At 36.2% G+C, this 13,957-nt stretch overlaps 1 pseudogene; it reads right to left on the bottom strand.

Annotated features, from left to right (window-relative positions):
* Positions 1 to 6,237: 6,237 nt before the first annotated feature.
* On the bottom strand, positions 6,238 to 13,115 carry LOC140801826 (lysM domain receptor-like kinase 3; annotated as a pseudogene).
* Positions 13,116 to 13,957: the final 842 nt, after the last annotated feature.

Here is a 13,957-nt window from a genome sequence, read left to right as displayed (position 1 = left end):
AGCAACCTCCTCTCTCTCTCTCTCTCTCTCTCTCTCTCTCTGAATTGGGTTTCTGTTTCTTGGTAGCTTCTGATCAAGGAAGGGGTCAGAGATGAATAAAGAAGTTGTGGTTTGAGTTGGAACTTTTCATACGAAACAGATTTATGGGAAAGAGCATAAGGTGTAGGGGGGAGAAGAAGTTGAGGAGGACCTACACATGTGCCCATGTCTGGTTATAGATGCAGCTATATTATTGGTCAAACCTCCAGGGATTTTTATAATGAATGAGTAGGATAGAGACAAAGCCATATCATCCATCCAATGTCACCAGATTTTAGTACAGATGCATCAACTTTGAGGCCCCAAACAGTTGCATGCTTAGGAGACTTGAACAGATGGATGAAAGCTAGCTAATCCATGCAGCTTAAATGTTCCTGTACATGCTCATCTAATCATAGCTTGTTTTGAGTTCAGCTCTGTCATCGATTGTTCCGCAGTATCGCAACTTGGAAGCTTATCAGGATAAGGAATGTACTGGGAATCATGAAGGAATTCAGTGGTTGAAACATGCATGCATGCAGGCAGGTCTCATTCAATGTGTGACTGATCAAACTTTTAGTCTGGCTTTCTCTGACCCTGAAATCAAGGATATCCTCAAACTTTTTACTGTTCATCTTTTTTCTTTTTTTTTAAATATCATTTTTCATAGAAGAATAGTACAACAGAGACATCCAAATATAGACTTGTTGTTCCACTAATTAATTTGACCTGGAAGAAAGTAAGATTTGGAAGTACAAGTTTAACTTCAGCTTTTTGAAGCAGCATGCAGAGATTAGTACAATATCTGCCTTAATTTAGTTAAGATTCAAGATTCAAGTTCTTGTTAATTATGATACTCATGCTTGAATATATGCTTTCAGTGGTCTCTATCATCTGAAGAGTCAATGGAATGTCATAAAGTTGGAAAAGAGTAGTACTTGGAAGAAATCTTAATTGCTAATCTTCTGATAACATTTACAAGCAGCACATTAAGCAGTCATTCCTCTTTATTCACTCCTAAAAGGACAACCACATTTAATACTTTGAGGACATGGGTAACTGATCTTAGCAGAACTACTCCTAATATTATTCTATAAGTTAAAACTAATTATGATTCATGACAGCATCAGAAACTAAAACTAATTATACATTGGTCAGTAGGAGCAGTTGCCAAATGAGAGTCAAAATAGAAGATGAAGCAGGTTGTTTGTTAGTGATTAGATCATCATACATACAACCGGGATCTGCTGGATTTGGTTGCTTCAATTTATAGGAATAAGATAGTTGGTAGCAATTTTTGTATTTTAAGGGGACAGTTTCCTTGAAAAGTGCAGGAGAGGAGGAGGAAAACAAGGGGGAGGAGGAGAGCTAGAGCTTGAAGCCAAAGTGGATTAACTCCTAGATGCCAAAGGAAGCAGCCTCAACCCTACCTCTCTCTATTTGTGTGTGTGTGTATATATATATATATATATCTATCTATCTATCTCTACATCACTCTGTGCCAAGAATAGTACACTTAAGCTTATCAAAAGCATTATAATATATGGTCCTCCATTCAAAGTACATGCGCATATATTGATTACTATCTAATATTTGTTATAATGTGATTTGATGCATTAAGATGACCTTTATAACCAACTTTAGGCTTTAATCACTTGGATCTTTGACTACTTGTAGCTATCATGACATGATTAGAGTCAACTTGACCTAATCAAATGCCACTGTTCTTCCTTTGTATCGAATTAGTCAACTAAAAATTTAGTTAAAAATACCCTACGAGAGAAATATTTATCATTAAAATCCCTGCATTTTGCCTCAATAACAACTAACGAAAATTAAAGGCAATGTGTTTTTGAGGCATTTTAAGAAGGAAAAACTTCTCGTGTAATAAATAATAAGTTAACTCCGAGGATATTATTTTTTAGTGTTTGTGGCTTGTTTGAGCAAAAGAAAGTGGACAAAGGACCACTTAGTTCTTCAAAGCCTGGCTGTGTTTGTTGCCTTGGCGCAGGCAAAGGCCGGAAGACAAGTAAAAATGGAAGAGCTAACAACTAAAAACTCCACGCTATTAAGTTGCATAGGATCCCAAAATTTAGGGTGTCAATCGAAATAACCACATAATGTAGGGTGTGAAATGGAAAAAAGAAACTAAAATTTATTGTGTAAAGACACCTACCTAGGGCCATTGAGATCATAAACAAAAAGTTTATTAAAAAAGAAGAAAAAAAAAAAAAAAAAAGGGCATGTGAGGGAGGACCAATTTGGAGATTGGTCAAATGTGAATCACAAAAGAGGAGTCTTTGCTGATGCAGCACACAAAGGGAGGAAACCTTGGAGATCCCACAGGAGGTACATAAAAGCACTCTTGGGAGTTGCCATCTTCCCTGAAACAAAGAAAGAAAAGTAGTTGGATAGTAGCAATAGGTGTTGATATTTACATAGCAAAGAACAAACACTACTACTACTACTAGTACTACCATCTACATGCCAAGCATCTTTATACAAAACAAATGAGAGAAATATAACACCTCCTTCATAGGGGTGTTTTGGCCATTCAAGTAGTAGAATATTGAGATTAATAGAGAAGAAAAATTACTATCTATCAAGCAAACTTTCTAAAATGATAAATATTACCCCTACAAGGAGATAATGCAATAGGGACAAGGCCATTTAGGCATCTAACTATGGTTAGTGTCTGCCCTCTTTTGGGAGGTTATATATACAATGGTGAATTAAGAATGTTCCACTTAATTATGTGTCCTGCTTGTCTGCAAACATAAGGTTTGATCTGGAAGCTAGAAGTAAATATGCACAAAAGTTTGAGATGTTCATAGATTTTGCTTCTGATCTGCAAGTTCCAATAAGAAAGATGTGTCTCTATATGAAATGTCTCTCTCAGTAAGAAATTGCATCTACATCAAAGTCTTAACTGCATTTTTATGTTACTAGTACTACATCATCATCATCATCATCATCACTAGGTCAAACTACTGAAAGTTGTGTTCTTTACCAAGTAATCTGACACATGATTGAGCAATGCGAATTATTAAAAGTCCTTCAATGGAATTCTTAGTAGGAAAGGAAAAAAAAAAAAAAAAAATATATATATATATATATATATAAGCTTTGCAACAACTCATGCACTTCACAAACTTCAAGCCAAGACAACCTGTTAAGGAACCATTAATTTGGATCTCACACTAATCCAACAACTTCCTTCGAGATGAAGTAGCATGTGGTACATTTACTGGAACATTTTGTCCGAGGGGCCACAAGGCATTTGGGAGTTCACCATTTCTACTGCCTCCTTTGAGGATGCATCAACATGGATATTAACTGCAAGGATAATTTAGACAGCCAATTGCTTAATTAACATTGTTAAGAAGATCCAATCAAATGGCATTACAAACCTTTAGAGTACCAGCCTCTGGCTACACCAAAACATCACAATCCAGAATTGAATAAATAAGGAGGTAAGTGCTGAATATTTTAGTAATCTTAGACACAAATTGCATTAATCATACTCATCAGATCCAAGAATAAGTGGTCCTCAGAAAGAAAGAAAAGAAAAAAAAGAGGAAAAGAAATTACCCAAGTTGTTGTAAGTCACAGAGGACACTAGGAGACATGCCACATGAACAAGGGCTTGATTTAATGGAAGAGTAAGATGGAATCCTTGAACTTAAATGGGCTATAAGAGAGCTTAAACAAAAAGGAAGAACATGGTGGGATTCATAAACTAGATTTGCCCACTCTAATCCAAATCTTTCTCCAAGGAATGGCACATGAGGCAAGGCCTATCCTGCAGCTGGGTCTTCAAGCCATGCACATGGTCACTGCAAAATTTTAAAGTCATCACCTGATTTAAATGTTGCCGACCAATTCCCGTCGATTTTTTTATGGATCAGCTCTGATTTCATTAGCAGGGCAGGATCTAAAACCTGACCCCAATATCATGAATATAATTTGATACAACTGTTCTACCTCCTGAATCTCTTTGTTTTCTGCAATTAAAAACTCTGAAGTGAATGTAGCTTGAAGTTTCTCAACCATGGACTTTGAGGAGGATTCCAGTTGCCCAAAGACCAAGCCTCACTGCTCAACTCTGACAGCCTATTATGGTTGAGATCATATGCATCACAATCTTTTAAAATAAACTGATCAATAAATACTCCTTGAGGACTGCCTTCTCCATACTAAACTCTTGGAAGTTTCTTGACCATGGACTATGAAGAGAAATCCATCTGCCCAAAGGCCAAACCCACCAAACTCAAATCTGACATCTTTTAATGGGGAGCTCAACTTCTGAGGGAATCTGTTCTTTAATTACTCATATCAGACAAAGATGATGCCTTCCATACTAAAGATGAGAAGTGAGTAATCCATGAAGATGAATATTTAATCATATAGCGTATCAAAGTAAGATATATATTTTTTTTCAAGAATAAATCAAACAATACATTGTTGGATCTGTTGTTTGCAATTAGCTAAAAATGGAACTCATGTGCACAATGACAACCTTTGTTAATTTCAAAGAAGTGGCAAACTGGCATTACAGACACCAAATGAGAAACATATTATGAGTTTAAGCTGCTGGTGAGTGGTGAGCCAGCCTAAAATTTGTTTAGTTTGGTGTCAGAAACTTAATTTTATTTTAATGAGATAAGACTAGGATTCATGGAACGATAATTTGCATTCAATGATTGCCTATCATGAACAGCTAATTAATATCAAAGCACATCTACCAGCACTTAAGCTGCACTGCTGCAAAAGCAGTGATCTAACTTGTTTAGTGATATACTAATACAGCTGGGTGCCAGTACAATTAGCATGACAATAGAAAGGAAAGAAACATTATCGGCATTTTCGTGGAAGAGTAGGGTAACACCAACTATTAAGTTCATACTATTACTCAAAAGACAGATGGCATAATCTCCATGTATAGAGATGCAAATCACTAGCCTGAGTTTATTTGCTGGAGTAGTTGGTTATCAACTTAGTTATCTATTTTTCATCTTGTAATCTAAATACACCCAACTGGATGTACTAGATGATCTATTTGGCACTCTAGAATTTCTTAAATTCACTAAGAATATAAGATGCCATATCTAATGACAGTTCAAAAATCCTCACATCTGCAATTAAAAGGGCTTCTGGAGGCTAGTAGAGGAGCTTAAGTTATAGAAATTGATTGAACTGTTCAAGGCAAAGAACAAGCATGCTAGTATTGATTTCGTGGCACCATTTTGGACCTTCATAAGGAGTTAAAAATATGTCGTCGGTAGACCAATTGTTCAAGTCTACTCCAGATATTTGTGTTTCACCTTTATATACTTTATATTTGATAAAAATGAGTGTAACATTTCAAGATTCCTATGCTATAGACATAATCACTCGAGTAAAAAAGGAGACGCCATGCAACTAGGCTACATAGAATTCAGAATTCAGGAAAGCCAAACAGGAAATTGGATAACGAATTTGATTCAAAGATCCTGCTTTTGCTCTTTCAATACAAACTCTAGCATTTGATCTTCTTGTATACCCTACAGCTCGCACTCTATTAAACATTGAAACAGTGAAATGCACAGCTTGAGACAATCTATCTAGAAAAGCACAAAATAGACAAAAATTGAGTGGAAGACACTCTAGGTAAGGGATAATCACGGATGGCAATAGAAAGGAAGTACCAAAAATGAAATGCAAACTCTCACAAAATTTGAAGAACTCTATAGATGAACCTCTCCATTTTACTCATATGGACTTTCCCAAGCATAAAGTTCGTTATAAGTGTGTAAACCCTCCATATAAGCTGCATTCCAATGTTGCCAACATCCCTTAATGTCATTGTGACCTAATCTCTCAAATTTTCTCTCCAACTTGGAGTATAATTTCTGGAAGGCAATGTTTTATTTTATCTTAATAGGACAAATCACTTCATTAACCTCACCCAGAAAACTCTAATTCTCAGTTGCTATTATGTTCTCTCTACCAATTCCTCTTGGTTCATGTATATGTTAGGAAATGGTTCAGAACAATATGAAGAAAAGTTGGCATTTCTTGAGTTCACAAGATTGGACAATCACTTGATTGGAGCTAGCTATTTGTGTACTCAATTAAAGGAAGAGTCATGCTTTAGCTTTCTCAGGAAACATTTGAGAGGAGTATACGATAAGAGATGCCAGTATCACATGAAAATATATATCACTTTGATCTCATTCATACTAGAAGCATATTTATTAATAAAGGGAAGAGAACAAAAGCAATTTGTATTGTGCTACAAGTCTTCTTTCAGTAAAATCAGAAAGCACCATATGGTGCTGTTACATTTATTTGTAAATGCCATTACATTCCAAACCATCTCTACTCCTTTCACACAAATTCATGGGAGAGGGCAATTTAAGAAATGGTCTGTACAAGTGATAAATTACACTAAATTAGTAAGAAACTGATGTGATGAATGTTCATGACAGCATGACTTACGTACAGCAAACCAAAGCACAGGGTTTACTTTCCTGACATAAGATTGACAAATGCTTGATTTGCATAGAGAGCATTGGCATCCCAGTCTTCAGTATTAGATGATAGTGTCATCAATGAAACTACAACAGTTCGCATGCTAGGCCTCAGGTGGGGGTTATCTTGAGTGCATGCCTTTGCAAGCAGGGCCATCTAATAATAAGATCAGCAAATAAAACTTAAATTGATTATTGAGCCAAGACTATATACTAATTTATAGCAGAATCTGGTCTCACCTTATAGACCAAGTCAATGGGGTAATCATCTCCAAGTCTCTCATCGACTAGCCTCCGCAGATGCTCCCTTGGGTCAGATTGATTAAGAGCATCTTCAAACTGTTGTATCCATGGTAGGGATAAAGAAAATTAAGTAGACTGACAGCAAAAATAGAGTTCTAAATATCCACCTCATATAAATTTTAGATGGCTCAGCTTTCTGAGACATGTGAAGACTGGGAAATTTATCAGGCATGACAATATGATCCTACGACCAGGTTGCTAATATAGTTATTGAAACTGGAAGATACTCTGATTGAGTACCTAGGAAGTGAAAGCAGCAAGACAAAAGCTAGCAATACAAGTTAAATAAGGTAAGAGAAACTAACCAGGCTAACCAATCCTTTTGATTCAGTAACAGCACCGCTCTTGATTACAGCTTCTTTAGCTGATATAATTTCATAAAGGACAACACCAAATGCATAGACATCAACCTTTGGAGATACATCACCAATAGCATACCTAAAGTTGTCATGCAAAAGAAATACTTTTCAGTATTCAATAGTTACAGCAGGAAAACTTCTTAGACGTTTCCAAGATTGTAACTCATATTTGGCACAAAAACAGAAATAAATATGCACCTTAGTCATACAAATGGTCATCCAAGACTGAACCATTGCTGTTACCTAGACTAAAGTTCATTTTACACCATGATGGGAACCAAGAAAAAAAAAAGAAATCTTGCATACCCTGCTGAAAATGATGAGGCTTATAGGAAAAGAGTAACACAAAATATCCTTTTTCTCTGAACATCTAATTTACCCAAAACTTTGTTGACAAGACCTAACTCTGAATGGTAATCAAAGAATTCCCTAGAGAGGCTAAGTTAAAGCCTTAAAGGCAATCCAATCATCAAAAAAGACAAAATTCTCTAAGGTAGTGCAAATCTAAAGAACCCCATTAATATCATGTAGAAAGGGTCAACAACGAATCTAATTGAAATGAGTATCAATAGCATGCGTTCAGCATGCAAAATGATATACACAGTAGAAAAGTTCAACAACGAATCTAACTGAAATAAGTATCAATTGCATGTGTGCAGCATGCAAAATGATATAACTGAACACATTTGGTTATTTAGTATGAGGCAACAATTGCATAATGCATACTCTGGAGGCATGTAACCAAAAGTTCCAACTAGACGAGTTTGGATGGTCATATTTCCAACTTCAGTAAGTTTTGTTAATCCAAAATCTGCAACCTGCATGGTGGTCATAGTTATATTATTAGGTAGGATGCATATTGCGGTAATATTGGGAAACAACAACTATGACAACCTTTCCACGGAAATTTTTGTCTATCAAAATATTTGCCGATTTGATATCACGATGTATATAAACTGGAACTGTATGCTCGTGGATATATTCTAAGCCCCTCGCAGAGTCGAGTGCAATCTGCATCCTAGTTGACCATGGCAGTGGATCCTTACCTAAAAGGAAATACATAAGAAGAGTTTTATAATCTAAAACAATAGATTTAACCTTAAAAAAAATCTTTACACTTGAGATTACTTGCTATGTGCAACCAGTGTTTTTACCTGATCCACGCAAATGATGGCTCAAATCACCATTGTCAATATATTCATAAACAAGAAACAATGAATCCTCAATGCAATAGCCAAGTAAGCGCACCTGCACTGGACTGTTATCAGCATTCAGCAATATTTGAGAAAGAAGTATTCAGAATCAACTGAATCACATACACATATTAAATAAATCAGAATTATTATAGACAAAATGTCCAAAGAAATTGAACCATATGGAGTATTGGATTAGTGTCAAAGTTTGATATAAAGAAAGAACATAAAATTATGAACTTAAATTACTTACCTGATTATGTACATGAAGCTGGATAATTACATGCCTGATTGTTAAAGCTAATATCCAATGCCACTTAGATGAACATGGAGTATTAAAGTTCTTTATTTTTCACCTCTTTTCTTGAACTGACATACTCTACATTCTAGCCATGAATGTATCAAAAACCATATCAAATATGACATTCAGTATACCAGAGGATATACATAAGATACTCCTTTACTTACCCAAAAATTTCTTTATTTACACATTCTTCTCTGTTGGAGAGCACTACACCTAGAGGCACTTGCTTCATGCAATTTATGCAGCATTGCATTTCACACATCATTGACTTGAAGAAACTAAGAAAGTTCATGCTTATAAAATACTATCAAGGGACATGACAGTTTCATCCATTATCGCATGCAGTTCCTAGGTCCTTCTACACAAACCAAGAGAAAGCCAAGTACAGGGTAAAAAGGGCTTAAAAGACAATAGCACAATTAAGAATCTCTTTACAATAATCCCATGCTGAGAACTTCCAGAAAACCAGAATTTGTTCAACTTGAGAAGGAACAAGTGAATTTCCAAGTTCTGCGGCTTCTGCCATCTAACATAAATACATTGTACTGTGCAAAAAAAAAAATGCAACGTACCAAATTTGAGTGGTGAACACGAGTCAGAACTTTCAGTTCGGCAAGAAATTCTCTAGATGATTGTGCCTTCATTTTCTTGATCGCAGCTCTCTGAAAGAAAAGATAAGCAAAAAGGTTAAGGACTACAAAGTACCAGTACTAAGAATTCTAGAAACGTTTTTTATCGCAGCTCTCTGTAAGAAAAGAGAAGCAGAAAGGTTAAGGACTACAAAGTACAAATACTAAGAATTCTAGAAAGGATTAAAGATGATAACAGCATGTAGGCTCCCCCTTTATGATTATGCATTTGCATGGTCTGTTTACGTTGCCTAGGGCATTTGGTTCCTATCATACGCCACGATCTTTTGTGTTCCACTATGTTCCTTCAATCACATTCAATCAAAAAGACAATGACAATATAAAGGAAGTTGGTATCCTTTTCAAATAAAAATATCATATGAATTCATACTGTGAGCCTGTGACCTTGTTGGTATTCTCTTCCTGCAAGTCTTGTTACTTTAGTTTGGAATGTTCAACAGAAAGATTACACCCACTATATGTCTTACTTGCCAAAAGCCTAGAAGCTGTAATGCACTACTGCAACTTCTGAATGTCAGTGAATTGGCACTGTGTAGATAATATAGTTCTTGCCACAGTTTGTCTATCATCTTCTCTTCTCATATTGTCCACTATTGCTATTTTTTTTTCATATCCATTGTCAGCATGATGATTTGATGCTGCAAGTGTAGGCATTATCTGTGAGAAATGTGGATCTCTTTTAGTTCCTTAATGAATACCTTGTGCATTTTGTGCTTTACTTTGTGATATCTTAATGATATTTCTGAATGATTAAGATCATGTTAATGCATTTAACTATTTTGAATTTGCATTTAATTTGAAAAGTATTTTCCTGTTAGAACTTGGAACACATGAAAGGTGCCTGAGCGCTATGCAGTGGGGTGACCGCCCGCAAACCGTGGCCGCTTTTTAAAACATTGGAGTACATTCGAGCTATCCATCACATATTATATGACAAACAAAAAGGACATTTATCACATTGACAGTTTAACCAACCTCTCCTCTTAGTTCAGCATAATAAACAGCTCCAAAACCACCTTCACCTATCTTGTTAAGCATACTAAAATCATTTGTAGCCTTAGTAAGCTCTTCATAACTGAACTCTACTGACTTTTCAGCAACAAGACCATCTCGCTGTGATGCACCGCCAATTCCAGGAGTTAACCCTGTAGTTCTATCCGGCACCATTGTATCGGCTATATAGGAAGAAATAGATCAGGATCTTTAAAAGAATTGCTACACTGTAAATAAAACAGTTATCAGCAAAAGCAGACCTGCTGTAAGAATAATGTCATGAACTGAAACAACAATGTAAACTTGGAGAGATGATTTATTCAACAATGACAAGAAGCAAACTACAATTTAACCTTATTTCTTACCACTTGAATGGCACAAGTACTTATTAGTGCAACATGTTGCAGTAACATAAAACAACTTAAAGCTGGGAATAGTCTAGGATGCAAGCAACTACAAATGCAACTAGATTTCCTCCCCCCGCCAAAAAAACTCTTCTGTTTTCTTTTGCATAATTCTATAATCTGAGTTGGAAAATCTCAGTTTCTTCTTTTCTATAAGTTGTAAGATGCTTTTTTTTTTCTTTTTAGCTTCTCTCCTAGTATTCAATTTCAAATTAATATATATGTACCTCTTATAAAGAGGTTCTAGATGCACCACTTCTGCCATCAGAGCAGTTCCTAGCCTGAGCTTCTACATGAAGCAAGCACATCACTATGTGAGACAAGCAACGAGTCAGACTTTAACAAGAAGATTAACAGAGGAAGTGTCAAAAATTAACTATGTAACTAGCCTAGAGATCCGAAAATAAATATGTAGGAGTAGGATCATGTTCAGCTAAAATCAATGCAGCCTTTTACCTTTTCATTTAAACAATTTCTCTTCAGACCTCCATGCTACACTTAAACTGTCATTTGCTCATTTTAGTTCCATACAGAATGAGAATGCAGTCTTCATAGAATATCCTAGTTTTATTCATTAGCATGTTGATATGAACGCTTAATTAGCACGTCACATAATATAGGAGTTGAGACTAATGAAACTACAAACAAATGAAGTGCCAGATCTGGTTGACTTGAAAAATTGGAATGCAAGAACACAGGTGAAATAACCAAAAGTGAGCTTGGTTAGACAAGATAGCAAGATTCAAAGTCAAACAACAAAATTAGTTCGCTGATGAATTACCAAATCTCTCTACATTTGAGTTGACTTCATAATTCGATGGAAGCAGTGACAATTTCTCCCTCTTCTTTCTCCTAAAATGTCCAAAATACATGTAGATGCCCAGTAATAGCAGAGCAAGCAATACAGCTATTGATATTCCAGCTATGGCTGCTCCTGAAAGCCCTGGAAGATATCAGTGTCAAAACCATGAGTTCCAACTCTCAAATCATATCTTCTTAACATTCATCTATGCCTTGCTTTATCTGACTTTGTAATCAACAACCACTCAAAATCATCATTGACAGATTTGGCAAAAAGAAGACCAACCGCTTTTGCTGCAAAAAAGAAAACAAAAGGAAAATATCATGGAAAATCTATCTAGTGAAAAGATTGTTTGACATAGATTCAAGTGAGCTTTGCATATAAACCCAAGATCTGTTACCTGGGCGGAAGAGGGCGATAGCTTCCAGTTAGATCTGCAACAAGATATGAAACATTATTAGCAATGTCCACTGATGCACAAAGATAAATATGCAAAATAAAATTGGATGCTTGCATCGGTTTAAAATTAGGTAGGATAATAAGCAAGGTCTATCAATCCACCAGTTACTGCATTACCAATTAGAGTAACACCAATCCCGTTTAAATTATCCTTCTATTTACAAAAAAGCTTCTTATTCTTCCACCTCTGTTTTATCTTCCATTTGCCTCTTCCTAGAAGTTAGTCATAGTAGAATAGTACTGAATTATCAGAAAACAGTAATTTAGCCCTGAAATGTCTGGCTTACGAATTAAACTAGTAGGAAAATTCTCATCTTCACTATAATAACACAAAATTTTCGTGAAATACTTCACCTTTCGTGGGCACGAAGACTATCCCCTTCCCTACGCTAAAATCCAAACCGGGGTTATAACTCTGCAGCAGATCCTTCTGCGATGAGAACCCATACTCCGCTGCCACCGAACCCAAGCTCTCCCCTGCGCGAAGCGGGTAAGTCACGAACAAGCCGTAATCCCTTGACACATCCGGATTCCCACAGGAGCAATTTACCGTCACATTGACATCGGAACCAGCAGAGATCCGATTCGCCTGGTAGGAGTTGTCCGCGGTGAGGGCGGCCACGGTGGTGAGGTTAGCGTAGACAGTGGAGGCGATCCCGGTGTATGTGTCGCCGGATATGGTCCGGTAGGAGAAGGTGCGGCCGAGGAAAGCGCCGTCCCCGAGGCAATCGCAGGGGAATGAGACGTTGACGCGGATGTCGACGGGGAGGCTGTCGGCGGTGGAGAGGTTGTGGTTGTATGCGAAGACCTCCTGGTAAGTTTGGTTGAAGAGGTAGCCTATGTAGGTGAGGTTGAGATAGAGGCCTGCAGAGACGTAGTATGATCCGATCGCGAGGTCGCATCCACGGCGGCACGAGGATTCCAATCCAAGAGGATAGAAGGCGACGAGAAGAAACCATAACCTTAACCCTAGCCCTAATCCCATCTCCGAGCTGGGATAATCCCCTAACCCTAATCTTAATTTCTAGTGAATTCTCGGAACCATGACGAAATGGAGTTTCGAAGAAGAAGAAGAACGAATGGAGAGAAGTGTAGGTGGAGGCGGGAGTTGACGTTGACGGCTACCAAAGAGTTATTTTAATATTTTTATTTGAAGTTTATTAGCTAAAAAAGAAAGTCCGTTCATAAATTTGTACGTGAATCGTAACCTGTGGATGGAGAGATGGCTTGGAGTTGAAAGGAATGAACGGTGGATCGATCTACTGCTTAGAAAATTTTATATGCGGATGGGGGAACTGAGATGGAGTGGGGGGAGAGCGAAGAAACTCTTGCGCATTGGAAATACTTTACTACTTTCTTCGCTTGAAAGTGTGCACGGCAATTGACAGGAGTCTTGACTTCCGAGGTAGTGCAGCCGTCATCCGTTAAATGTTTTGAGTTTTTTTGACCAAACTACCCGTCTTTTATATTCTATTTGTCTAAATAAATTATTTCTCAAATTTAATATTAAAATAGATTTTTGGTACCGTCTCCTCTGTATCTTTAAATAAAAACGTCGAAAATTTTATTTTATAAAATATTTAATTTTTCAGAGTTTTATGTTTAGAAAACGCTAAGAGTTAAACATTTTATATAAAAAAAATTTAAAATATATTATTAAAAATTTGGAGGAGCTATAGTCTTTTTTTTTACAATTCTAAGTGCAGTTAATTTTAAGGAATTATTATGTTATTCCAAGTTATATAACTATTTTATGTCTTAAAAACGATATATTTTATGATTAAAATAGATAACTGAACATAAAATTATAACATCGTAAGATTTTATCTTTAGTATTTTTAATAATAAAATGTTTAATTTTTTAGTGTTTTATGTATTTTTTTTAGTAAAATACTGATCTAGGCACAGTAGAAAATGCATAACAGTTTTAACATTTTATTTAAGATAACAGTAAAATATA

This window comes from Typha latifolia, chromosome 15 (assembly GCF_019914945.1).
Source record: "Typha latifolia isolate L0001 chromosome 15, TyphaL0001v2, whole genome shotgun sequence".
Lineage (NCBI taxonomy): Eukaryota > Viridiplantae > Streptophyta > Magnoliopsida > Poales > Typhaceae > Typha > Typha latifolia.
This window is presented reverse-complemented; position numbering and strand designations above follow the sequence as displayed.